The 23380-nt window shown below is 42.0% G+C and overlaps 61 pseudogenes; all 61 read right to left on the reverse strand.

Annotated features, from left to right (window-relative positions):
* Positions 1 to 1178: 1178 nt before the first annotated feature.
* On the reverse strand, positions 1179 to 1297 carry LOC142719878 (5S ribosomal RNA; annotated as a pseudogene).
* A 983-nt stretch (positions 1298 to 2280) lies between these two features.
* On the reverse strand, positions 2281 to 2399 carry LOC142719881 (5S ribosomal RNA; annotated as a pseudogene).
* A 67-nt stretch (positions 2400 to 2466) lies between these two features.
* On the reverse strand, positions 2467 to 2585 carry LOC142719939 (5S ribosomal RNA; annotated as a pseudogene).
* A 1876-nt stretch (positions 2586 to 4461) lies between these two features.
* On the reverse strand, positions 4462 to 4580 carry LOC142719782 (5S ribosomal RNA; annotated as a pseudogene).
* A 67-nt stretch (positions 4581 to 4647) lies between these two features.
* Positions 4648 to 4766, reverse strand: LOC142719804 (5S ribosomal RNA; annotated as a pseudogene).
* A 1324-nt stretch (positions 4767 to 6090) lies between these two features.
* On the reverse strand, positions 6091 to 6209 carry LOC142719828 (5S ribosomal RNA; annotated as a pseudogene).
* A 791-nt stretch (positions 6210 to 7000) lies between these two features.
* Positions 7001 to 7119, reverse strand: LOC142719981 (5S ribosomal RNA; annotated as a pseudogene).
* Positions 7120 to 8974: 1855 nt separating this feature from the next.
* LOC142719811 (5S ribosomal RNA) lies at positions 8975 to 9093 on the reverse strand (annotated as a pseudogene).
* Positions 9094 to 9895: 802 nt separating this feature from the next.
* On the reverse strand, positions 9896 to 10014 carry LOC142719900 (5S ribosomal RNA; annotated as a pseudogene).
* A 66-nt stretch (positions 10015 to 10080) lies between these two features.
* On the reverse strand, positions 10081 to 10199 carry LOC142719930 (5S ribosomal RNA; annotated as a pseudogene).
* Positions 10200 to 10611: 412 nt separating this feature from the next.
* On the reverse strand, positions 10612 to 10730 carry LOC142719999 (5S ribosomal RNA; annotated as a pseudogene).
* A 67-nt stretch (positions 10731 to 10797) lies between these two features.
* Positions 10798 to 10916, reverse strand: LOC142719906 (5S ribosomal RNA; annotated as a pseudogene).
* A 253-nt stretch (positions 10917 to 11169) lies between these two features.
* On the reverse strand, positions 11170 to 11288 carry LOC142719739 (5S ribosomal RNA; annotated as a pseudogene).
* Positions 11289 to 11355: 67 nt separating this feature from the next.
* LOC142720047 (5S ribosomal RNA) lies at positions 11356 to 11474 on the reverse strand (annotated as a pseudogene).
* Positions 11475 to 11541: 67 nt separating this feature from the next.
* LOC142720048 (5S ribosomal RNA) lies at positions 11542 to 11660 on the reverse strand (annotated as a pseudogene).
* A 67-nt stretch (positions 11661 to 11727) lies between these two features.
* LOC142719660 (5S ribosomal RNA) lies at positions 11728 to 11846 on the reverse strand (annotated as a pseudogene).
* Positions 11847 to 11913: 67 nt separating this feature from the next.
* On the reverse strand, positions 11914 to 12032 carry LOC142719867 (5S ribosomal RNA; annotated as a pseudogene).
* Positions 12033 to 12099: 67 nt separating this feature from the next.
* Positions 12100 to 12218, reverse strand: LOC142719768 (5S ribosomal RNA; annotated as a pseudogene).
* Positions 12219 to 12471: 253 nt separating this feature from the next.
* Positions 12472 to 12590, reverse strand: LOC142719937 (5S ribosomal RNA; annotated as a pseudogene).
* Positions 12591 to 12657: 67 nt separating this feature from the next.
* Positions 12658 to 12776, reverse strand: LOC142720010 (5S ribosomal RNA; annotated as a pseudogene).
* A 70-nt stretch (positions 12777 to 12846) lies between these two features.
* On the reverse strand, positions 12847 to 12965 carry LOC142719837 (5S ribosomal RNA; annotated as a pseudogene).
* Positions 12966 to 13032: 67 nt separating this feature from the next.
* Positions 13033 to 13151, reverse strand: LOC142719872 (5S ribosomal RNA; annotated as a pseudogene).
* Positions 13152 to 13218: 67 nt separating this feature from the next.
* LOC142719865 (5S ribosomal RNA) lies at positions 13219 to 13337 on the reverse strand (annotated as a pseudogene).
* A 67-nt stretch (positions 13338 to 13404) lies between these two features.
* On the reverse strand, positions 13405 to 13523 carry LOC142720049 (5S ribosomal RNA; annotated as a pseudogene).
* A 629-nt stretch (positions 13524 to 14152) lies between these two features.
* LOC142719877 (5S ribosomal RNA) lies at positions 14153 to 14271 on the reverse strand (annotated as a pseudogene).
* Positions 14272 to 14524: 253 nt separating this feature from the next.
* Positions 14525 to 14643, reverse strand: LOC142720050 (5S ribosomal RNA; annotated as a pseudogene).
* Positions 14644 to 14710: 67 nt separating this feature from the next.
* Positions 14711 to 14829, reverse strand: LOC142719849 (5S ribosomal RNA; annotated as a pseudogene).
* A 253-nt stretch (positions 14830 to 15082) lies between these two features.
* Positions 15083 to 15201, reverse strand: LOC142719664 (5S ribosomal RNA; annotated as a pseudogene).
* Positions 15202 to 15268: 67 nt separating this feature from the next.
* On the reverse strand, positions 15269 to 15387 carry LOC142719749 (5S ribosomal RNA; annotated as a pseudogene).
* A 67-nt stretch (positions 15388 to 15454) lies between these two features.
* Positions 15455 to 15573, reverse strand: LOC142720053 (5S ribosomal RNA; annotated as a pseudogene).
* A 67-nt stretch (positions 15574 to 15640) lies between these two features.
* LOC142719842 (5S ribosomal RNA) lies at positions 15641 to 15759 on the reverse strand (annotated as a pseudogene).
* A 67-nt stretch (positions 15760 to 15826) lies between these two features.
* On the reverse strand, positions 15827 to 15945 carry LOC142719763 (5S ribosomal RNA; annotated as a pseudogene).
* Positions 15946 to 16012: 67 nt separating this feature from the next.
* On the reverse strand, positions 16013 to 16131 carry LOC142719733 (5S ribosomal RNA; annotated as a pseudogene).
* Positions 16132 to 16198: 67 nt separating this feature from the next.
* On the reverse strand, positions 16199 to 16317 carry LOC142719700 (5S ribosomal RNA; annotated as a pseudogene).
* A 67-nt stretch (positions 16318 to 16384) lies between these two features.
* On the reverse strand, positions 16385 to 16503 carry LOC142720007 (5S ribosomal RNA; annotated as a pseudogene).
* A 67-nt stretch (positions 16504 to 16570) lies between these two features.
* Positions 16571 to 16689, reverse strand: LOC142719815 (5S ribosomal RNA; annotated as a pseudogene).
* Positions 16690 to 16938: 249 nt separating this feature from the next.
* LOC142719713 (5S ribosomal RNA) lies at positions 16939 to 17057 on the reverse strand (annotated as a pseudogene).
* Positions 17058 to 17124: 67 nt separating this feature from the next.
* On the reverse strand, positions 17125 to 17243 carry LOC142720051 (5S ribosomal RNA; annotated as a pseudogene).
* Positions 17244 to 17310: 67 nt separating this feature from the next.
* LOC142719778 (5S ribosomal RNA) lies at positions 17311 to 17429 on the reverse strand (annotated as a pseudogene).
* Positions 17430 to 17682: 253 nt separating this feature from the next.
* LOC142719688 (5S ribosomal RNA) lies at positions 17683 to 17801 on the reverse strand (annotated as a pseudogene).
* Positions 17802 to 18861: 1060 nt separating this feature from the next.
* Positions 18862 to 18980, reverse strand: LOC142720052 (5S ribosomal RNA; annotated as a pseudogene).
* A 67-nt stretch (positions 18981 to 19047) lies between these two features.
* LOC142719794 (5S ribosomal RNA) lies at positions 19048 to 19166 on the reverse strand (annotated as a pseudogene).
* Positions 19167 to 19233: 67 nt separating this feature from the next.
* Positions 19234 to 19352, reverse strand: LOC142719976 (5S ribosomal RNA; annotated as a pseudogene).
* Positions 19353 to 19605: 253 nt separating this feature from the next.
* LOC142719689 (5S ribosomal RNA) lies at positions 19606 to 19724 on the reverse strand (annotated as a pseudogene).
* A 67-nt stretch (positions 19725 to 19791) lies between these two features.
* Positions 19792 to 19910, reverse strand: LOC142719706 (5S ribosomal RNA; annotated as a pseudogene).
* A 67-nt stretch (positions 19911 to 19977) lies between these two features.
* Positions 19978 to 20096, reverse strand: LOC142719750 (5S ribosomal RNA; annotated as a pseudogene).
* Positions 20097 to 20163: 67 nt separating this feature from the next.
* Positions 20164 to 20282, reverse strand: LOC142719667 (5S ribosomal RNA; annotated as a pseudogene).
* Positions 20283 to 20349: 67 nt separating this feature from the next.
* LOC142719988 (5S ribosomal RNA) lies at positions 20350 to 20468 on the reverse strand (annotated as a pseudogene).
* Positions 20469 to 20535: 67 nt separating this feature from the next.
* Positions 20536 to 20654, reverse strand: LOC142719690 (5S ribosomal RNA; annotated as a pseudogene).
* A 67-nt stretch (positions 20655 to 20721) lies between these two features.
* Positions 20722 to 20840, reverse strand: LOC142719740 (5S ribosomal RNA; annotated as a pseudogene).
* Positions 20841 to 20907: 67 nt separating this feature from the next.
* LOC142719663 (5S ribosomal RNA) lies at positions 20908 to 21026 on the reverse strand (annotated as a pseudogene).
* A 67-nt stretch (positions 21027 to 21093) lies between these two features.
* LOC142719919 (5S ribosomal RNA) lies at positions 21094 to 21212 on the reverse strand (annotated as a pseudogene).
* A 253-nt stretch (positions 21213 to 21465) lies between these two features.
* Positions 21466 to 21584, reverse strand: LOC142719738 (5S ribosomal RNA; annotated as a pseudogene).
* Positions 21585 to 21651: 67 nt separating this feature from the next.
* On the reverse strand, positions 21652 to 21770 carry LOC142719753 (5S ribosomal RNA; annotated as a pseudogene).
* A 67-nt stretch (positions 21771 to 21837) lies between these two features.
* On the reverse strand, positions 21838 to 21956 carry LOC142719783 (5S ribosomal RNA; annotated as a pseudogene).
* Positions 21957 to 22209: 253 nt separating this feature from the next.
* On the reverse strand, positions 22210 to 22328 carry LOC142719757 (5S ribosomal RNA; annotated as a pseudogene).
* A 67-nt stretch (positions 22329 to 22395) lies between these two features.
* LOC142719758 (5S ribosomal RNA) lies at positions 22396 to 22514 on the reverse strand (annotated as a pseudogene).
* A 67-nt stretch (positions 22515 to 22581) lies between these two features.
* LOC142719831 (5S ribosomal RNA) lies at positions 22582 to 22700 on the reverse strand (annotated as a pseudogene).
* A 67-nt stretch (positions 22701 to 22767) lies between these two features.
* On the reverse strand, positions 22768 to 22886 carry LOC142719816 (5S ribosomal RNA; annotated as a pseudogene).
* Positions 22887 to 22953: 67 nt separating this feature from the next.
* On the reverse strand, positions 22954 to 23072 carry LOC142719779 (5S ribosomal RNA; annotated as a pseudogene).
* Positions 23073 to 23139: 67 nt separating this feature from the next.
* Positions 23140 to 23258, reverse strand: LOC142719809 (5S ribosomal RNA; annotated as a pseudogene).
* Between the last annotated feature and the right edge of the window lie 122 nt (positions 23259 to 23380).

Here is a 23380-nt window from a genome sequence, read left to right on the forward strand (position 1 = left end):
CGTTTGCAAGGCATTATGGGGTAGCCCGATGTCAGGTGATCTTGTGAAATCCTCCATTTTAGATGTAACATGTGGCAGGCGCCAAAAATGTAGCCGGGTTCGGTCAAAACGGGTTTGGCCGAACCCGGTGAAGTTCGGATTCGCTGCGAACCAAACTTTTCCTGAAGTTCGGACCGAAACCGGGTTCGGTTGTCCCGGTTCGCTCATCTCTATTTGTGAACATACACTTGCCTGTCAGTTTTTCACTTTTATCAGAAATATGATTTGACATTATTTGGGCTTTTTTTTTTACACTGCTGTACTGTAACGAAAGGATCTCCTTATCTTGTTGCCTAGTCCTCTCCCCACATTCTGTTTCTCCCCCCACCAATATAGTCTGACCCCTCTCTAACCTGGCTACCCTTTTTTTTTCTACATTGACCTCCCTCCACAGCCCTAGTTTAAATACTCCGCCACCCCAGCTAGAATTCTCTCCCCCAGCACAGCGGACCACCTTCCATTTAGGTGCGAATCATCTGCAGAATACAGTTTGTAACGCAATGAAAAGTCAGCCCAGTGCTCTAGGAACCCAAAGCCTTCTCCTCTACACCAAGACTTAAGCCATGCATTTAACTTCCTGAGCTCCCGCTGTCTTTCCTGTGATGCGCATGGCACAGGCAGTATTCCTGAGAATACAACCTTGGAGGTCCTTCCCTTCAGCTTGTGGCCTAGTTCTTTAAAATTATTCTTAAGGCTCCTCCACCTACCATTTATTCTGTCGTTGGTACCGACATGGACCAGGACAGCTGGATCATCACCAGCCCCTCCCAGCAATTTGTCCACCCGTTCCACCACATGCCGAACGCTGGCACCAGGGAGACAGCAAACCATTCGATTGAGGTGATTATAGAATCCCCTACGACTATCAATTGTCTTGGCTTACCTGCATTACCATCCCGCCGACAACTAGCTGGGCTGTTCTCCCGGCTGTTAGGGAGATCAGTATCCACTAGGGCTGCCATTTCTGAGACCGACACCCTCGCATCATCACCCAACTTGGCAATTTTGTTTGGAATGTCTGAAACAGGATGGGCCTTCCTTTTCTTTGACCCCTTTCTACTGCTCTTAACTACATTAACCCAGCTACATACCTGATCCTGCTCACCCATGTGAAAAATAATCGAAATGACATAATAAAAATTCAACCGCACCACGGATTCCCAGACAGTCTCCCACACTGGTACTAGCAAGGCCTTAAGCTGTGTAACTTCTGCAATCTGATGAGAGCAGGCACATTCAGCTTAGAATGGCCATTGACATTAAATGTTTTAATCCATAGTTCTTTTTAATCGATTGTGAAACAAAATCTAAACGACATAATAAAAAGTCAACCGCACAACGGATTCCCAGACAGCCTCCCACACTGGTACTAGCGAGGCCTTAAAGAGGCTCTGTCACCAGATTTTGCAACCCCTATCTGCTATTGCATGTGATCGGCGCTGCAATGTAGATTACAGTAACGTTTTTATTTTTTAAAAACGAGCATTTTTTGCCAAGTTATGACCATTTTTGTAGTTATGCAAATGAGGCTTGCAAAAGTCCAAGTGGGTGTGTTTAAAAGTAAAAGTTCAAGTGGGCGTGTATTATGTGCGTACATCGGGGCGTTTTTAATACTTTTACTAGCTGGGCGTTGTGTATAGAAGTATCATCCACTTCTCTTCAGAACGCCCAGCTTCTGGCAGTGCAGATCTGTAACGTCACTCACAGGTCCTGCATCGTGTCGGACACATCGGCACCAGAGGCTACAGTTGATTCTGCAGCAGCATCAGCGTTTGCAGGTAAGTAGCTACAGGTAAGTAGAATCATCTGTAGCCTCTGGTGCCGATGTGTCCTCGCTCGTCTGACACGATGCAGGACCTGGGGAAGTGACGTCACAGCGTGATCTCTCGAGAACACGCTGTGTGTCTGCACTGCCAGAAGCTGGGCGTTCTGAAGAGAAGTGGATGATACTTCTCGTCAGAGCGCCCAGCTAGTAAAAGTATTAAAAACGCCCCGATGTACGCACATAATACACGCCCACTTGAACTTTTACTTTTAAACACACCCACTTGGACTTTTGCAAGCCTCATTTGCATAACTACAAAAATGGTCATAACTTGGCCAAAAATGCTCGTTTTTAAAAAATAAAAACGTTACTGTAATCTACATTGCAGCGCCGATCTGCTGCAATAGCAGATAGGGGTTGCAAAATCTAGTGACAGAGCCTCTTTTGTGAAACAAAATCTAAACGACATAATAAAAAGGCAACCGCACCACGGATTCCCAGACAGTCTCCCACACTGCTACTAGCGAGGCCTTAAGCTGTGTAACTTCTGCGATCTGACGAGAGCAGGCAGATTCAGCTTAGAATGGCCATTGACATTAAATGCTGTAATCCATAGTCCTTTTTAATCGATTGTGAAACAAAATCTAAACAACATAATTAAAAGTCAACCGCACCACGGATTCCCAGACAGTCTCCCACATTGGTACTAGAGAGGCCTTTAGCTGCGTTATTTCTGCGATCTGACGAGAGCAGGCACATTCTGCTTAGAATGGCCATTGACATTAAATGCTTTAATCCATAGTCCTTTTTAATCGATTGTGAAACCAAATCCAAACGACATAATAAAATGTCAACCGCACCACGTATTGCCAGACAGTCTCCCACACTGGTACTAGCGAGGTCTTAAGCTGTGTAACTTCTGCAAACTGACGAGAGCAGGCACATTCAGCTTAGAATGGCCATTTACATTAAATGCTTTAATCCATAGTCCTTTTTAATCGATTGTGAAACAAAATCTAAACGACATAATAAAAAGTCAAATGCACCACGGATTCCCAGACAGTCTCCCACACTGGTACTAGCGAGGCCTTAAGCAATGTAAGTTCTGCAATCTGACGAGTGCAGGCACATTCAGCTTAGAATGGCCATTGACATTAAATGCTTTAATCCATAGTCCTTTTTAATCGATTGTGAAACAAAATCTAAATGACATAATAATAAGTCAACCGCACCACGGATTCCCAGACAGTCTCCCACACTGTTACTAGCGAGGCCTTAAACTGTGTAACTTCTGGAATCTGACTGGAGAAGGAACATTCAGCTTAGAATGGCCATTGACATTAAATGCTTTAATCCATAGTCCTTTTTAATAACATGTGAAACAAAATCTAAACGACATAATAAAAATTCAACCGCACCACGGATTCCCAGACAGTCTCCCCCACTAGTACTAGCGTGGCCTTATGCTGTGTAACTTCTGCAATCTGACGAGAGCAGCCACATTCAGCTTAGAATGGCCATTGACATTAAATTCTTTAATCCATAGTCCTTTTTAATAGATTGTGAAACAAAATCTAAATGACATAATAAAAAGTCAACCGCACCACGGAATCCCAGACAGTCTCCCACAATGGTACTAGCGAGGCCTTAAAGGAACAGTGTCATCACAAAAAAAAATTTCATATGTTCAAGATGTTAGTGCTTTATTAAAAACGTTTATATTTATTTGTGTGTTTGTGTTTTACTTTTTCTTATTTTTACACTTTTTCTTCCCTATGGGGGCTGCCATTTTTTGTTCCATTTCTGTGTGTGTCGATTAACGACACATACAGACATGGAATACGGCAGCCACAGTCCCATAGGGACTGCGAACGGCTCCCGTCCCATTCACTTGTGTGTACGGCGTCTGTGTGGGAACTGCGCATGCGCCGCTCCCACACAGTCCAATTTGAAATTGGCGCCGTCCGGCGCCATTTTCCTGTGGACCGGAAGTCGCGGCCGGACAGTAATATTACTACTTCCGGTCGCGGCTTCCGGACTTGTGCACTTGGACCAGCGGCAGCAGACGGAGCGGACGGGCCGGAGGGAGCCGCGGCGGCAGGAGCAGGTAAGAGATTTCAATGTATGTTCGTGTTTGTGTGTGTTTACTACTGTATGTAAACCTACTACACTGTGTGTTAGCTCAAAAAATGGCGACACACAGTGTAGGAGGTTACACCGTTCAAACCCCTCTTTTATCCCGGCACTAGCCAGGATAAAGGAGGGGGGGATGCTGAGAGCTCACTAGAGCGAGGGCTTTTTACCCAATTTTGCAGCAGAAAAGCTATGTGGTTGCTTTACCACATTCTTTTGGGAATGGCTCCATCTAGTGACCAGAAATGGTAAATACTATAAATTTGAATCCAATTGAATCCAATTTATAATATTTCCTGACTCGTGAAAAAAATAAAAAAAATTTGAACAATGTTTAATCACCCACACACTAAATGTTTAATTTAAAAAAAAACAACATGTTTTTCTGGCAACACATTGCCTTTAAGCTGTGTAACTTGACGAGAGCAGGCACATTCAGCTTAGAATGGCCATTGACATTAAATGCGTTAATCCATAGTCCTTTTTAATCGAATGTGAAACATAATCTAAACGACATAATAAAAAGTCAACCGCACCACGGATTCCCAGATAGTCTCCCATACTGGTACTAGCGAGGCCTTAAGCTGTGTAACTTCTGCGTTCTGACGATAGCAGGCACATTCAGCTTAGAATGACCATTGACATTAAATGCTTTAATCCATAGTCCTTTTTAATCGAATGTGAAACAAAATCTAAACGACATAATAAAAAGTCAACCGCACCACGGATTCCCAGATAGTCTCCCATACTGGTACTAGCGAGGCCTTAAGCTGTGTAACTTCTGCAATCTGACGAGAGCAGACACATTCAGCTTAGAATGGCCATTGACATTAAATGCTTTAATCCATAGTCCTTTTTAATCGAATGTGAAACAAAATCTAAATGACATAATAAAAAGTCTCCCACACTAGTACAATCGAGGTCTTAAGCTGTGTAACTTCTGCGATCAGACGAGAGCAGGAACATTCAGCTTAAAATGGCCATTGACTTTAAATGCTTTAATCCATAGTCCTTTTTAATCGATTGTGAAACAAAATCGAAACGACATAATAAAGAGTCAACCGCACCACATATTCCCAGACAGTCTCCCACACTTGTACTAGCGAGGCCTTAAGCTGTGTAATTTCTGCGCTTTGACGAGAGCAGGCACATTCAGCTTAGAATTGCCATTGACTTTAAATGCATTAATCCATAGTCCTTTTTAATCGATTGTGAAACAAAATCTAAACGACATAATAAAAATGCAACTGCACCACGGGTTCCCAGACAGTCTCCCACACTGGTACTAGTGAGGCCTTAAGCACAGTAACTTCTGCGATACTACGAGAGCAGGCACATTCAGCTTAGAATGGCCATTGACTTTAAATGCTTTAATCCATAGTCCTTTTTAATCGATTGTGAAACAAAATAATAAAAAGTCAACCGCACCACGGATACCGAGACAGTCTCCCACACTGGTACTAGCGAGGCCTTAAGCTGTGTAACTTCTGCGATCTGACAAAAGCAGGCACATTCAGTTTAGAATGGCCATTGACATTAAATGCTTTAATCCATAGTCCTTTTTAATCGAATGTGAAACAAAATCTAAACGACATAATAAAAAGTCAACCGCACCACGGATTCCCAGACAGTCTTCCACACTGTTACTAGCGAGGCCTTAAGCTGTGTACATTCTGCGATCTGACGAGAACAGTCACATTCAGCTTAGAATGGCCATTGACATTAAATGCTTTAATAGATAGCCCTTTTTAATCGATTGGGAAACAAAATCTAAACGACATAATAACAAAAGTCAACCGCACCACGTATTCCCAGACAGTCTCCCACACTGTTACTAGCGAGGCCTTAAGCTGTGTAACTTCTGCAATCTGACGAGAGCAGGCACATTCACCTTTTAATGGCCATTGACATTAAATGCTTTAATCAATAGTCCTTTTTAATCGAATGTGAAACAAAATCTAAACGACATAATAAAAAGGCAACCGCACCACTGATTCCCAGACAGTCTCCCACACTGGTAGTAGCGAGGACTTAAGCTGTGCAACTTGACGAGAGCAGGCACATTCAGTTTAGAATGGCCATTGACATTAAATGCTTTAATCCATAGTCCTTTTTAATTGATTGTGAAACAAAATCCAAACGACATAATAAAAAGTCAACCGCACCACGGATTCCCAGACAGTCTCCCACACTGGTACTAGCGAGGCATTAAGCTATGTAACTTCTGCGATCTGACGAGAGCAGGTACATTCAGCTTAGAATGGCCATTGACGTTAAATGCTTTAATCCATAGTCCTTTTTAATCGAATGTGAAACAAAATCTAAACGACATAATAAAAAGTCAACCGCAACACGGATTCCCAGACAGTCTCCCACACTGGTACTAGCGAGGCCTTAAGCTGTGTAACTTGACTAGAGAAGGCACATTCAGCTTAGAATGGCCTTTGACATTAATTGCTTTAATCCATAGTCCTTTTTAATCGATTGTGAAACAAAATCTAAACAACATAATAAAAATGCAACCGCTCCACCGATTCCCAGACAGTCTCCCACACTGGTACTAGCGAGGCCTTAAGCTGTGCAATTTGAGGAGAGCAGGCACATTCAGCTTAGAATGGCCATTGACATTAAATGCTTTAGTCCATAGTCCTTTTTAATTGATTGTGAAAAAAAATCCAAACGACATAATAAAAAGTCAACCACACTACAGATTCCCAGACAGTCTCCCACACTGGTGCTAGCGAGGCCTTAAGCTGTGTAAGTTCTGCGCTCTGACGATAGCAGGCACATTCAGCTTAGAATGGCCATTGACATTAAAAGTTTTAATCCATAGTCCTTTTTAATCTATTGTGAAATATAATCTAAACGACATAATAAAAAGTCAACCGCAGCACGGATTCCCAGACAGTCTCCCACACTGGTACTAGCGAGGCCTTAAGCTGCGTTACTTCTGCGATCTGACGTGAGCAGGCACATTCAGTTTAGAATGGCCATTGACTTTAAATGTTTAATCCATAGTCCCTTTTAATCGATTGTGAAACAAAATCTAAACGACATAATAAAAGTCAACCACACCACGGTTTCCCAGACAGTCTCCCACACTGGTACTAATGAAGCCTTAAGCTGTGTAACTTCTGCGATCTGACGATAGCAGGCACTTTCAGCTTAGAATGGCCATTGACATCAAATGCTAAAATCCATAGTCCTATTTAATCGATTGTGAAACAAAATCTAAACGACATAATAAAAAGTCAACCACACTGGTACTAGCGAGGCCTTAAGCTGAATATCTTCTGCGATCTGACGATAGCAGGCACTTTCAGCTTAGAATGGCCATTGACATCAAAAGCTTTAATCCATAGTCCTTTTTAATCGAATGTGAAACATAATCTAAACGACATAATAAAAGGTCAACTGCACCACGGATTCCCAGACAGTCTCCCACACTGGTACTAGCGAGGCCTTAAGCTGTGAAACTTCTGCGATCTGACAAGAGCAGGCACATTCAATTTAGAATGGCCTTTGACAATAAATGCTTTAATCCATAGTCCTTTTAAATCGATTGTGAAACAAAATCTAACCGACATAATAAAAATGCAACCGCACCACGGGTTCCCAGACAGTCTCCCACACTGGTACTAGTGAGGCCTTAAGCACAGTAACTTCTGCGATACGACGAGAGCAGGCACATTCAGCTTAGAATGGCCATTGACTTTAAATGCTTTAATCCATAGTCCTTTTTAATCGATTGTGAAACAAAATAATAAAAAGTCAACCGCACCACGGATACCGAGACAGTCTCCCACACTGGTACTAGCGAGGCCTTAAGCTGTGTAACTTCTGCGATCTGACAAAAGCAGGCACATTCAGTTTAGAATGGCCATTGACATTAAATGCTTTAATAGATAGCCCTTTTTAATCGATTGGGAAACAAAATCTAAACGACATAATAACAAAAGTCAACCGCACCATGTATTCCCAGACAGTCTCCCACACTGTTACTAGCGAGGCCTTAAGCTGTGTAACTTCTGCAATCTGACGAGAGCAGGCACATTCACCTTTTAATGGCCATTGACATTAAATGCTTTAATCAATAGTCCTTTTTAATCGAAAGTGAAACAAAATCTAAACGACATAATAAAAAGGCAACCGCACCACTGATTCCCAGACAGTCTCCCACACTGGTAGTAGCGAGGACTTAAGCTGTGCAACTTGACGAGAGCAGGAACATTCAGTTTAGAATGGCCATTGACATTAAATGCTTTAATCCATAGTCCTTTTTAATTGATTGTGAAACAAAATCCAAACGACATAATAAAAAGTCAACCATACCACGGATTCCCAGACAGTCTCCCACAATGGTACTAGCGAGGCCTTAAGCTGTGTAACTTCTGCGATCTGACAAGAGCAGGCACATTCAATTTAGAATGGCCTTTGACAATAAATGCTTTAATCCATAGTCCTTTTAAATCGATTGTGAAACAAAATCTAACCGACATAATAAAAAGACTCCCATGCTGGTACTAGCGAGGCATTAAGCTGATTAACTTCTGCGATACGACGAGAGCAAGCACATTCAGCTTAGAATAGCCATTGACATTAAATGCTTTAATCCATAGTCCTTTTTAATCTATTGTGAAACATAATCTAAACGACATAATAAAAAGTCAACCACACCACAGATTCCCAGACATTCTCCCACACTAGTACTAGCGAGGACTTAAGCTGTGTAACTTCTGCGACCTGACGAGAGCAGGCACATTCAGCTTAGAATGGCCATTGACCTTAAATGCTTTTATCCATAGTTCTTTTTAATCGATTTTGAAACAAAATCTAAACGACATAATAAAAAGTTAACAGAACCACGGATACCCAGACAGTCTCCCACACTGGCACTAGCGAGGCCTTTAGCTGTGTAACTTCTGCAATGTGTCGAGAGCAGGGACATTCAGCTTAGAATGGCCATTGACATTAAATGCTTTAATCCATAGTCCTTTTTAATCTATTGTGAAATATAATCTAAACAACATAATAAAAAGTCAACCACACCACGGATTCCCAGACAGTCTTCCACACTGGTACTAGCGAGGCCTTAAGCTGTGTAACTTCTGCGATCTAACGAGAGCAGGCACATTCAGCTTAGAATGGCCATTGACAAGAAACGCTTTAATCCATAGTCCTTTTTAATCGATTGTGAAACAAAATCGAAACGACATAATAAAAAGTTAACCATACCACTGATTCCCAGACAGTCTCCCACACTGGTACTAGCGAGCCCTTAACCTGAGTAACTTCTGCGATACGACGAGAGTAGGCACATACAGCTTAGAATCTCCATTGACAACAAATGCTTTAATCCATAGTCCTTTTTAATCGAATGTGAAACAAAATCTAAACGACCTAATAAAAAGTTAACTGCACCAAGGATTCCCAGACAGTCTCCCACACTGGTACTAGCGAGGTCTTAAGCTGTGTAACTTCTGCGATCTGACGAGAGCAGGCACATTCAGCTTAGAATGGCCATTGCCATTGAATGCTTTAATCCATAGTCCTTTTTAATCGATTGTGAAACAAAATCTAAACGACATAATAGAAATGCAACCGCACCACCGATTCCCAGACAGTCTCCCACACTGGTACTAGCGAGGCCTTAAACTGTGCAACTTGACGAGAGCAGGCACATTCAGCTTAGAATGGCCATTGACATTAAATGCTTTAATCCATAGTCCTTTTTAATTGATTGTGAAACAAAATCCAAACGACATAATAAAAAGGCAACCGCACCAAGAATTCCCAGACAGTCTACCACACTGGTGCTAGCGAGGCCTTAAGCTGTGTAAGTTCTGCGTTCTGACGATAGCAGGCACATTCAGCTTAGAATGGCCATTGACATTAAATGCTTTAATCCATAGTCCTTTTTAATCTATTGTGAAATATAATCTAAACGACATAATAAAAAGTCAACCACACCACGGATTCCCAGACAGTCTTCCACACTGGTACTAGCGAGGCCTTAAGCTGTGTAACTTCTGCGATCTGACGAGAGCAGGCACATCCAGCTTAGAATGGCCATTGCCAATAAATGCTTTAATCCATAGTCCTTTTTAATCGATTGTGAAACAAAATCTAAACGACATAATAAAAGTCAACCGCACCACGGATTCCCAGACAGTCTCCCACACTAGTACTAGCGAGGCCTTAAGCTGTGGAACTTCTGCGATCTGACTAGAGCAGGCACATTCAGCTTAGAATGGCCATTGACGATAAATGCTTTAATCCATAGTCCATTTTAATCTATTGTGAAACATAATCTAAACGACATAATAAAAAGTCAACCACACCACGGATTCTCAGACAGTCTCCCACGCTGGTACTACCGAGGCCTTAAGCTGTGTCACTTCTGCGATCTGACGAGAAATGGCACATTCAGCTTAGAATGGCTATTGACAATAAATGCTTTAATCCATAGTCCTTTTTAATCGATTGTGAAACAAAATCTAACCGACATAATAAAGAGTCTCCCACGCTGGTACTAGCGATGCCTTAAGCTGAGTAACTTCTGCGATACGACGAGAGCATGCACATTCAGCTTAGAATAGCCATTGACATCAAATGCTTTAATCCATAGTCCTTTTTAATCTATTGTGAAACATAATCTAAACGACATAATAAAAAGTCAACCACACCACGGATTCCCAGCCAGTCTCCCACACCGGTACTAGCGAGGCGTTAAGCTGTTTAACTTCTGCGACCTAACGAGAGCAGGCACATTCAGCTTAGAATGGCCATTAACATTAAATGCTTTAATCCATAGTCCTTTTTAATCGATTGTGAAACAAAATCTAAACGACATAATAAAAAGGCAACCGCACCACGGATTCCCAGACATTCTCCCACACTGGTACTAGCGAGGCCTTAAGCTGTGTAACTTCTGCGATCTGACGAGAGCAGGAACATTCAGCTTAGAATGGCCATTGACGTTAAATGCTTTAATCCATAGTCCTATTTAATCTATTGTGAAACAAAATCTAAACGACATAATAAAAAGTCAAACGCACCACAGATTCCAAGACAGTCTCCCACACTAGTACTAGCGAGGCGTTAAGATGTGTAACTTCTGCGATCTAACGAGAGCAGGCACATTCAGCTTAGAATGGCCTTTGGCATTAAATGCTTTAATCCATAGTCCTTTTTAATCGATTGTGAAACAAAATCTAAACGACATAATAAAAAGTCAATCGCACCACCGATTCCCAGACAGTCTCCCACACTGGTACTAGCGAGGCCTTAAGCTGTGTAACTTCTGCGATCTGACGAGAGCAGGCACATTCAGCTTAGAATGGCCATTGACATTAAAAGCCTTAATCCATAGTCCTATTTAATCTATTGTGAAATAAAATCTAAACAACATAATAAAAAGTCAACCGCACCACGGATTCCCAGACAGTCTCCCACACTGGTACTAGCGAGGCCTTAAGCTGTGTAACTTCTGCGATCTGACGAGAGCAGGCACATTCAGCTTAGAATGGCCATTGACGTTAAATGCTTTAATCCATAGTCCTATTTAATCTATTGTGAAACAAAATCTAAACGACATAATAAAAAGTCAACCGCACCACGGATTCCCAGACAGTCTCCCACACTGGTACTAGCGAGGCCTTAAGCTGTGTAACTTCTGCGATCTGACGAGAGCAGGCACATTCAGCTTAGAATGGCCATTGACATTAAATGCTTTAATCCATAGTCCTTTTTAATCGATTGTGAAACAAAATCTAAACGACATAATAAAAAGTCAACAGCACCACGGATTCCCAGACAGTCTCCCACACTGGTACTAGCGAGGCCTTAAGCTGTGTAACTTCTGCGATCTGACGAGAGCAGGCACATTCAGCTTAGAATGGCCATTGACACTAAATGCTTTAATCCATAGTCCTTTTTAATCGATTGTGAAACAAAATCTAAACGACATAATAAAAAGGCAACCGCACCACGGATTCCCAGACAGTCTCCCACACTGGTACTAGCGAGGACTTAAGCTGTGTAACTTCTGCGATCTGACGAGAGCAGGGACATTCAGCTTAGAATGGCCATTGACATTAAATGCTTTAATCCATAGTCCTTTTTAATCGATTGTGAAACAAAATCTAAACGACATAATAAAAATTCAACCGCACCACGGATTCCCAGACAGTCTCCCACACTGGTACTAGCGAGGCCTTAAGCTGTGTAACTTCTGCGTTCTGACGAGAGCAGGCACATTCAGCTTAGAATGGCCATTGGCGTTAAATGTTTTAATCCATAGTCCTATTTAATCTATTGTGAAACAAAATCTAAACGACATAATAAAAAGTCAGCCGCACCACGGATTCCCAGACAGCCTCCCACACTTGTACTAGCGAGGCCTTAAGCTGTGCAACTTCTGCGATCTGACGAGAGCAGGGACATTCAGCTTAGAATGGCCATTGACGTTAAATGCTTTAATCCATAGTCCTATTTAATCTATTGTGAAACAAAATCTAAACGACATAATAAAAAGTCAACCGCACCACGGATTCCCAGACAGTCTCCCACACTAGTACTAGCGAGGCGTTAAGCTGTGTAACTTCTGCGATCTAACGAGAGCAGGCACATTCAGCTTAGAATGGCCATTGGCATTAAATGCTTTAATCCATAGTCCTTTTTAATCGATTGTGAAACAAAATCTAAACGACATAATAAAAAGTCAAACGCACCACGGATTCCCAGACAGTCTCCCACACTAGTACTAGCGAGGCCTTAAGCTGTGTAACTTCTGCGATCTGACGAGAGCATTCACATTCAGCTTAGAATGGCCATTGACATCAAAAAATGCTTTAATCCATAGTCCTTTTTAATCGATTGTGAAACAAAATCTAAACGACATAATAAAAAGTCAACCGCACCACGGATTCCCAGACAGTCTCCCACACTGGTACTAGCGAGGCCTTAAGCTGTGTAACTTCTGCAATCTGACGAGAGCAGGGACATTAAGCTTAGAATGGCCATTGACAATAAATGCTTTAATCCATAGTCCTTTTTAATCGATTGTGAAACAAAATCTAAACGACATAATAAAAATTCAACCGCACCACGGATTCCCAGACAGTCTCCCACACTGGTACTAGCGAGGCCTTAAGCTGTGTAATTTCTGCGATCTGACGAGAGCAGGCACATTCAGCTTAGAATGTCCATTGACGTTAAATGCTTTAATCCATAGTCCTATTTAATCTATTGTGAAACAAAATCTAAACGACATTATAAAAAGTCAACCGCACCACGGATTCCCAGACAGTCTCCCACACTGGTACTAGCGAGGCGTTAAGTTGTTTAACTTCTGCGATCTAACGAGAGCAGGCACATTCAGCTTAGAATGGCCATTAACATTAAATGCTTTAATCCATAGTCCTTTTTAATCGATTGTGAAACAAAATCTAAACGACATAATAAAAAGTCAACCGCACCACGGATTCCCAGACAGTCTCCCACACTGGTACTAGCGAGGCCTTAAGCTGTGTAACTTCTGCGATCTGACGAGAGCAGGCACATTCAGCTTAGAATGGCCATTGACATTAAATGCTTTAATCCATAGTCCTTTTTAATCGATTGTGAAACAAAATCTAAACGACATAATAAAAAGGCAACCGCACCATGGATTCCCAGACAGTCTCCCACACTGGTACTAGCGAGGCCTTAAAGCTGTGTAACTTCTGCGATCTGACGAGAGCAGGGACATTCAGCTTAGAATGGCCATTGACATTAAATGCTTTAATCCATAGTCCTTTTTAATCGATTGTGAAACAAAATCTAAACGACATAATAAAAAGGCAACCGCACCATGGATTCCCAGACAGTCTCCCACACTGGTACTAGCGAGGCCTTAAAGCTGTGTAACTTCTGCGATCTGACGAGAGCAGGGACATTCAGCTTAGAATGGCCATTGACATTAAATGCTTTAATCCATAGTCCTTTTTAATCTATTGTGAAACAAAATCTAAACAACATAATAAAAAGTCAACCGCACCACGGATTCCCAGACACTTTTTCCCACACTGGTACTAGCGAGGCCTTAAGCTGTGTAACTTCTGCGATCTGACGAGAGCAGGGACACTCAGATTAGAATGGCCATTGACATTAAATGGTTTATTCCATAGTCCTTTTTAATCGATTGTGAAACAAAATCTAAACGACATAATAAAAATTCAACCGCACCACGGATTCCCAGACAGTCTCCCACACTGGTACTAGCGAGGCCTTAAGCTGTGTAACTTCTGCGTTCTGACGAGAGCAGGCACATTCGGCTTAGAATTGCCATTGACGTCAAATGCTTTAATCCATAGTCCTATTTAATCTATTGTGAAACAAAATCTAAACGACATAATAAAAAGTCAACCGCTCCACGGATTCCCAGACAGTCTCCCACACTGGTACTAGCAAGGCCATAAGCTGTGTAACTTCTGCGATCTGACGATAGCAGGCACATTCACCTTAGAATGGCCATTGACATTAAAAGCCTTAATCCATAGTCCTATTTAATCTATTGTGAAACAAAATCTAAACAACATAATAAAAAGTCAACCGCACCACGGATTCCCAGACAGTCTCCCACACTGGTACTAGCGAGGCCTTAAGCTGTGTAACTTCTGCGATCTGACGAGAGCAGGCACATTCAGCTTAGAATGGCCATTGACATTAAAAGCCTTAATCCATAGTCCTATTTAATCTATTGTGAAACAAAATCTAAACAACATAATAAAAAGTCAACCGCACCACGGATTCCCAGACAGTCTCCCACACTGGTACTAGCAAGGCCTTAAGCTGTGTAACTTCTGCGATCTGACGAGAGCAGGGACATTCAGCTTAGAATGGCCTTTGACATTAAATGATTTAATCCATAGTCCTTTTTAATCGATTGTGAAACAAAATCTAAACGACATAATAAAAATTCAACCGCACCACGGATTCCCAGACAGTCTCCCACACTGGTACTAGCGAGGCGTTAAGCTGTGTAACTTCAGCGATCTAACGAGAGCAGGCACATTCAGCTTAGAATGGCCATTGACATTAAATGCTTTAATCCATAGTCCTTTTTAATCGATTGTGAAACAAAATCTAAACGACATAATAAAAAGTCAACCGCACCACGGATTCCCAGACAGTCTCCCACACTGGTACTAGCAAGGCCTTAAGCTGTGTAACTTCTGCGTTCTGACGAGAGCAGGCACATTCAGCTTAGAATGGCCATTGACGTTAAATGCTTTAATCTATAGTCCTATTTAATCTATTGTGAAACAAAATCTAAACGACATAATAAAAAGTCAACCACACCACGGATTCCCAGACAGTCTCCCACACTGGTACTAGCGAGGCCTTAAGCTGTGTAACTTCTGCGATCTGACGAGAGCAGGCACATGCAGCTTAGAATGGCCATTGACATTAAATGCTTTAATAAATAGTCCTTTTTAATCGATTGTGAAACAAAATCTAAACGACATAATAAAAAGTCAACCGCACCACGGATTCCCAGACAGTCTCCCACACTAGTACTACCGAGGCCTTAAGCTGTGTAACTTCTGCGATCTGACGAGAGCAGGCACATTCAGCTTAGAATGGCCATTGACATTAAATGCTTTAATCCATAGTCCTTTTTAATCGATTGTGAAACAAAATCTAAACGACATAATAAAAAGTCAACCGCACCACGGATTCCCAGACAGTCTCCCACACTGGTACTAGCGAGGCCTTAAGCTGTGTAACTTCTGTGATCTGACGAGAGCAGGCACATTCAGCATAGAATGGCCATTGACATTAAATGATTTAATCCATAGTCCTTTTTAATCGATTGTGAAACAAAATCTAAACGACATAATAAAAATTCAACCGCACCACGGATTCCCAGACAGTCTCCCACACTGGTACTAGCGAGGCCTTAAGCTGTGTAACTTCTGCGATCTGACGAGAGCAGGGACATTCAGCTTAGAATGGCCATTGACATTAAATGCTATATTCCATAGTCCTTTTTAATCGATTGTGAAACAAAATCTAAACGACATAATAAAAATTCAACCGCACCACGGATTCCCAGACAGTCTCCCACACTGGTACTAGCGAGGCCTTAAGCTGTGTAACTTCTGCGTTCTAACGAGAGCAGGCACATTCAGCTTAGAATGGCCATTGACGTTAAATGCTTTAATCTATAGTCCTATTTAATCTATTGTGAAACAAAATCTAAACGACATAATAAAAAGTCAACCGCACCACGGATTCCCAGACAGTCTCCCACACTGGTACTAGCGAGGCCTTAAGCTGTGTAACTTCTGCGATCTGACGAGAGCAGGCACATTCAGCTTAGAATTGCCATTGACATTAAATGCTTTAATCCATAGTCCTTTTTAATCGATTGTGAAACAAAATCTAAACGACATAATAAAAAGTCAACCGCACCACGGATTCCCAGACAGTCTCCCACACGTGTACTAGCGAGGCCTTAAGCTGTGTAACTTCTGTGATCTGACGAGAGCAAGCACATTCAGCTTAGAATGGCCATTGACATTAAATGTTTTAATCCATAGTCCTTTTTAATCGATTGTGAAACAAAATCTAAACGACATAATAAATAGTCAACCGCACCACGGATTCCCAGACAGTCTCCCACACTGGTACTAGCGAGGCCTTAAGCTGTGTAACTTCTGCGATCTGACGAGAGCAGGGACATTCAGCTTAGAATGGGCATTGACATTAAATGCTTTAATCCATAGTCCTTTTTAATCGATTGTGAAACAAAATCTAAACGACATAATAAAAATTCTACCACACCACGGATTCCCAGTCTCCCACAATGGTACTAGTGAGGCCTTAAGCTGTGTAACTTCTGCGTTCTGACGAGAGCAGGCACATTCAGCTTAGAATGGCCATTGACGTTAAATGCTTTAATCCATAGTCCTATTTAATCTATTGTGAAACAAAATCTAAACGACATAATAAAAAGTCAACCGCACCACGGATTCCCAGACAGTCTCCCACACTGGTACTAGCGAGGCCTTAAGCTGTGTAACTTCTGCGATCTGACGAAAGCAGGCACATTCAGCTTAGAATGGCCATTGACATTAAAAGCTTTAATCCATAGTCCCATTTAATCTATTGTGAAACAAAATCTAAACAACATAATAAAGAGTCAACCGCACCACGGATTCCCAGACAGTCTCCCACACTGGTACTAGCGAGGCCTTAAGCTGTGTAACTTCTGCGATCTGACGAGAGCAGGCACATTCAGCTTAGAATGGCCATTGACATTAAAAGCCTTAATCCATAGTCCTATTTAATCTATTGTGAAACAAAATCTAAACAACATAATAAAAAGTCAACCGCACCACGGATTCCCAGACAGTCTCCCACACTGGTACTAGCGAGGCCTTAAGCTGTGTAACTTCTGCGATCTGACGAGAGCAGGGACATTCAGCTTAGAAAGACCATTGACATTAAATGCTTTAATCCATAGTCCTTTTTAATCGATTGTGAAACAAAATCTAAACGACATAATAAAGAGTCAACCGCACCACGGATTCCCAGACAGTCTCCCACACTGGTACAAGCAAGGCCATAAGCTGTGTAACTTCTGCGATCTGACGATAGCAGGCACATTCAGCTTAGAATGGCCATTGACATTAAAAGCCTTAATCCATAGTCCTATTTAATCTATTGTGAAACAAAATCTAAACAACATAATAAAAAGTCAACCGCACCACGGATTCCCAGACAGTCTCCCACACTGGTACTAGCGAGGCCTTAAGCTGTGTAACTTCTGCGATCTGACGAGAGCAGGGACATTCAGCTTAGAATGGCCATTGACATTAAATGCTATAATCCATAGTCCTTTTTAATCGATTGTGAAACAAAATCTAAACGACATAATAAAAATTCAACCGCACCACGGATTCCCAGACAGTCTCCCACACTGGTACTAGCGAGGCCTTAAAGAGGCTCTGTCACCAGATTTTGCAACCCCTATCTGCTATTGCAGCAGATAGGCGCTGCAATGTAGATTACAGTAACGTTTTTATTTTTAAAAAACGAGCATTTTTGGCCAAGTTATGACCATTTTTGTAATTATGCAAATGAGGCTGGCAAAAGTCCAAGTGGGTGTGTTTAAAAGTAAAAGTCCAAGTGGGCGTGTATTAGGTGCGTACATCGGGGCGTTTTTAATACTTTTACTAGCTGGGCGCTGTGAAGAGAAGTAACATCCTCTTCTCTTCAGAACGCCCAGCTTGTGACAGTGCAGATCTGTGACGTCACTCACAGGTCCTGCATCGTGACGGCCACATCGGCAGCAGAGGCTACAGTTGATTCTGCAGCAGCATCAGCGTTTGCAGGTAAGATCGACTTACCTGCAAACGCTGATGCTGCTGCAGAATCAACTGTAGCCTCTGGTGCCGATGTGGCCGTCACGATGCAGGACCTGTGAGTGACGTCACAGATCTGCACTGTCACAAGCTGGGCGTTCTGAAGAGAAGAGGATGTTACTTCTCATCAGAATGCCCAGCTAGTGAAAGTATTAAAAACGCCCCGATGTACGCACATAATACACACCCACTTGGACTTTTACTTTTAAACACACCCACTTGGACTTTTGCAAGCCTCATTTGCATAACTACAAAAATGGTCATAACTTGGCCAAAAATGCTCGTTTTTTAAAAATAAAAACGTTACTGTAATCTACATTGCAGCGCCTATCTGCTGCAATAGCAGATAGGGGTTGCAAAATCTGGTGACAGAGCCTCTTTAAGCTGTGTAACTTCTGCGATCTGACGAAAGCAGGCACATTCAGCTTAGAATGGCCATTGACATTAAAAGCCTTAATCCATAGTCCCATTTAATCTATTGTGAAACAAAATCTAAACAACATAATAAAGAGTCAACCGCACCACGGATTCCCAGACAGTCTCCCACACTGGTACTAGCGAGGCCTTAAGCTGTGTAACTTCTGCGATCTGACGAGAGCAGGCACATTCAGCTTAGAATGGCCATTGACATTAAAAGCCTTAATCCATAGTCCTATTTAATCTATTGTGAAACAAAATCTAAACAACATAATAAAAAGTCAACCGCACCACGGATTCCCAGACAGTCTCCCACACTGGTACTAGCGAGGCCTTAAGCTGTGTAACTTCTGCGGTCTGACGAGAGCAGGGACATTCAGCTTAGAAAGGCCATTGACATTAAATGATTTAATCCATAGTCCTTTTTAATCGATTGTGAAACAAAATCTAAACGACATAATAAAAATTCAACAGCACCACGGATTCCCAGACAGTCTCCCACACTGGTACTAGCGAGGCGTTAAGCTGTGTAACTTCAGCGATCTAACGAGAGCAGGCACATTCAGCTTAGAATGGCCATTGACATTAAATGCTTTAATCCATAGTCCTTTTTAATCGATTGTGAAACAAAATCTAAACGACATAATAAAAAGTCAACCGCACCACGGATTCCCAGACAGTCTCCCACACTGGTACAAGCAAGGCCATAAGCTGTGTAACTTCTGCGATCTGACGATAGCAGGCACATTCAGCTTAGAATGGCCATTGACATTAAAAGCCTTAATCCATAGTCCTATTTAATCTATTGTGAAACAAAATCTAAACAACATAATAAAAAGTCAACCGCACCACGGATTCCCAGACAGTCTCCCACACTGGTACTAGCGAGGCCTTAAGCTGTGTAACTTCTGCGATCTGACGAGAGCAGGGACATTCAGCTTAGAATGGCCATTGACATTAAATGCTATAATCCATAGTCCTTTTTAATCGATTGTGAAACAAAATCTAAACGACATAATAAAAATTCAACCGCACCACGGATTCCCAGACAGTCTCCCACACTGGTACTAGCGAGGCCTTAAGCTGTGTAACTTCTGCGTTCTGACGAGAGCAGGCACATTCAGCTTAGAATGGCCATTGACGTTAAATGCTTTAATCTATAGTCCTATTTAATCTATTGTGAAACAAAATCTAAACGACATAATAAAAAGTCAACCACACCACGGATTCCCAGACAGTCTCCCACACTGGTACTAGCGAGGCCTTAAGCTGTGTAACTTCTGCGATCTGACGAGAGCAGGCACATGCAGCTTAGAATGGCCATTGACATTAAATGCTTTAATAAATAGTCCTTTTTAATCGATTGTGAAACAAAATCTAAACGACATAATAAAAAGTCAACCGCACCACGGATTCCCAGACAGTCTCCCACACTAGTACTACCGAGGCCTTAAGTTGTGTAACTTCTGCGATCTGACGAGAGCAGGCACATTCAGCTTAGAATGGCCATTGACATTAAATGATTTAATCCATAGTCCTTTTTAATCGATTGTGAAACAAAATCTAAACGACATAATAAAAAGTCAACCGCACCACGGATTCCCAGACAGTCTCCCACACTGGTACTAGCGAGGCGTTAAGCTGTGTAACTTCAGCGATCTAACGAGAGCAGGCACATTCAGCTTAGAATGGCCATTGACATTAAAAGCCTTAATCCATAGTCCTATTTAATCTATTGTGAAACAAAATCTAAACAACATAATAAAAAGTCAACCGCACCACGGATTCCCAGACAGTCTCCCACACTGGTACTAGCGAGGCCTTAAGCTGTGTAACTTCTGCGATCTGACGAGAGCAGGGACATTCAGCTTAGAATGGCCATTGACATTAAATGCTATATTCCATAGTCCTTTTTAATCGATTGTGAAACAAAATCTAAACGACATAATAAAAAGTCAACCGCACCACGGATTCCCAGACAGTCTCCCACACTGGTACTAGCGAGGCCTTAAGCTGTGTAACTTCTGCGTTCTGACGAGAGCAGGCACATTCAGCTTAGAATGGCCATTGACGTTAAATGCTTTAATCTATAGTCCTATTTAATCTATTGTGAAACAAAATCTAAACGACATAATAAAAAGTCAACCGCACCACGGATTCCCAGACAGTCTCCCACACTGGTACTAGCGAGGCCTTAAGCTGTGTAACTTCTGCGATCTGATGAGAGCAGGCACATGCAGCTTAGAATGGCCATTGACATTAAATGCTTTAATCCATAGTCCTTTTTAATCGATTGTGAAACAAAATCTAAACGACATAATAAAAAGTGAACCGCACCACGGATTCCCAGACAGTCTCCCACACTAGTACTACCGAGGGCTTAAGCTGTGTAACTTCTGCGATCTGACGAGAGCAGGCACATTCAGCTTAGAATTGCCATTGACATTAAACGCTTTAATCCATAGTCCTTTTTAATCGATTGTGAAACAAAATCTAAACGACATAATAAAAATTCTACCACACCACTGATTCCCAGCCAGTCTCCCACAATGGTACTAGTGAGGCCTTAAGCTGTGTAACTTCTGCGTTCTGACAAGAGCAGGCACATTCAGCTTAGAATGGCCATTGACGTTAAATGCTTTAATCCATAGTCCTATTTAATCTATTGTGAAACAAAATCTAAACGACATAATAAAAAGTCAACCGCACCACGGATTCCCAGACTGTCTCCCACACTGGTACTAGCGAGGCCTTAAGCTGTGTAACTTCTGCGATCTGACGAGAGCAGGCACATTCAGCTTAGAATGGCCATTGACATTAAAAGCCTTAATCCATAGTCCCATTTAATCTATTGTGAAACAAAATCTAAACAACATAATAAAGAGTCAACCGCACCACGGATTCCCAGACAGTCTCCCACACTGGTACTAGCGAGGCCTTAAGCTGTGTAACTTCTGCGAACTGACGAGAGCAGGCACATTCAGCTTAGAATGGCCATTGACATTAAAAGCCTTAATCCATAGTCCTATTTAATCTATTGTGAAACAAAATCTAAACAACATAATAAAAAGTCAACAGCACCACGGATTCCCAGACAGTCTCCCACACTGGTACTAGCGAGGCCTTAAGCTGTGTAACTTCTGCGATCTGACGAGAGCAGGGACATTCAGCTTAGAATGGCCATTGACATTAAATGATTTAATCCATAGTCCTTTTTAATCGATTGTGAAACAAAATCTAAACGACATAATAAAAATTCAACCGCACCACGGATTCCCAGACAGTCTACCACACTGGTACTAGCGAGGCGTTAAGCTGTGTAACTTCAGCGATCTAACGAGAGCAGGCACATTCAGCTTAGAATGGCCATTGACATTAAATGCTTTAATCCATAGTCCTTTTTAATCGATTGTGAAACAAAATTTAAACGACATAATAAAAATTCAACCGCACCACGGATTCCCAGACAGTCTCCCACACTGGTACTAGCAAGGCCTTAAGCTGTGTAACTTCTGCGTTCTGACGAGAGCAGGCACATTCAGCTTAGAATGGCCATTGACGTTAAATGCTTTAATCTATAGTCCTATTTAATCTATTGTGAAACAAAATCTAAACGACATAATAAAAAGTCAACCGCACCACGGTTTCCCAGACAGTCTCCCAAACTGGTACTAGCGAGGCCTTAAGCTGTGTAACTTCTGCGATCTGACGAGAGCAGGCAGATACAGCTTAGAATGGCCATTGACATTAAATGCTTTAATCCATAGTCCTTTTTAATCGATTGTGAAACAAAATCTAAACGACATAATATAAAGTGAACCGCACCACGGATTCCCAGACAGTCTCCCACACTAGTACTACCGAGGGCTTAAGCTGTGTAACTTCTGCGATCTGACGAGAGCAGGCACATTCAGCTTAGAATGGCCATTGACATTAAATGCTTTAATCCATAGTCCTTTTTAATCGATTGTGAAACAAAATCTAAACGACATAATAAAAAGTCAACCGCACCACGGATTCCCAGACAGTCTCCCACACTGGTACTAGCGAGGCCTTAAGCTGTGTAACTTCTGCGATCTGACGAGAGCAGGGACATTCAGCTTAGAATGGGCATTGACATTAAATGCTTTAATCCATAGTCCTTTTTAATCGATTGTGAAACAAAATCTAAACGACATAATAAAAATTCAACCACACCACGGATTCCCAGACAGTCTCCCACAATGGTACTAGCGAGGCCTTAAGCTGTGTAACTTCTGCGTTCTGACGAGAGCAGGCACATTCAGCTTAGAATGGCCATTGACGTTAAATGCTTTAATCCATAGTCCTATTTAATCTATTGTGAAACAAAATCTAAACGACATAATAAAAAGTCAACCGCACCACGGATTCCCAGACAGTCTCCCACACTGGTACTAGCGAAGCCTTAAGCTGTGTAACTTCTGCGATCTGACGAGGGCAGGCACATTCAGCTTAGAATGGCCATTGACCTTAAATGCTTTAATCCACAGTCCTTTTTAATCGATTGTGAAACAAAATCTAAACGACATAATAAAAAGTCAACCGCACCACGGATTCCCAGACAGTCTCCCACACTGGTACTAGCGAGGGA

This window comes from Rhinoderma darwinii, unplaced genomic scaffold (assembly GCF_050947455.1).
Source record: "Rhinoderma darwinii isolate aRhiDar2 unplaced genomic scaffold, aRhiDar2.hap1 Scaffold_487, whole genome shotgun sequence".
Classification (NCBI taxonomy): Eukaryota; Metazoa; Chordata; class Amphibia; order Anura; family Rhinodermatidae; genus Rhinoderma; species Rhinoderma darwinii.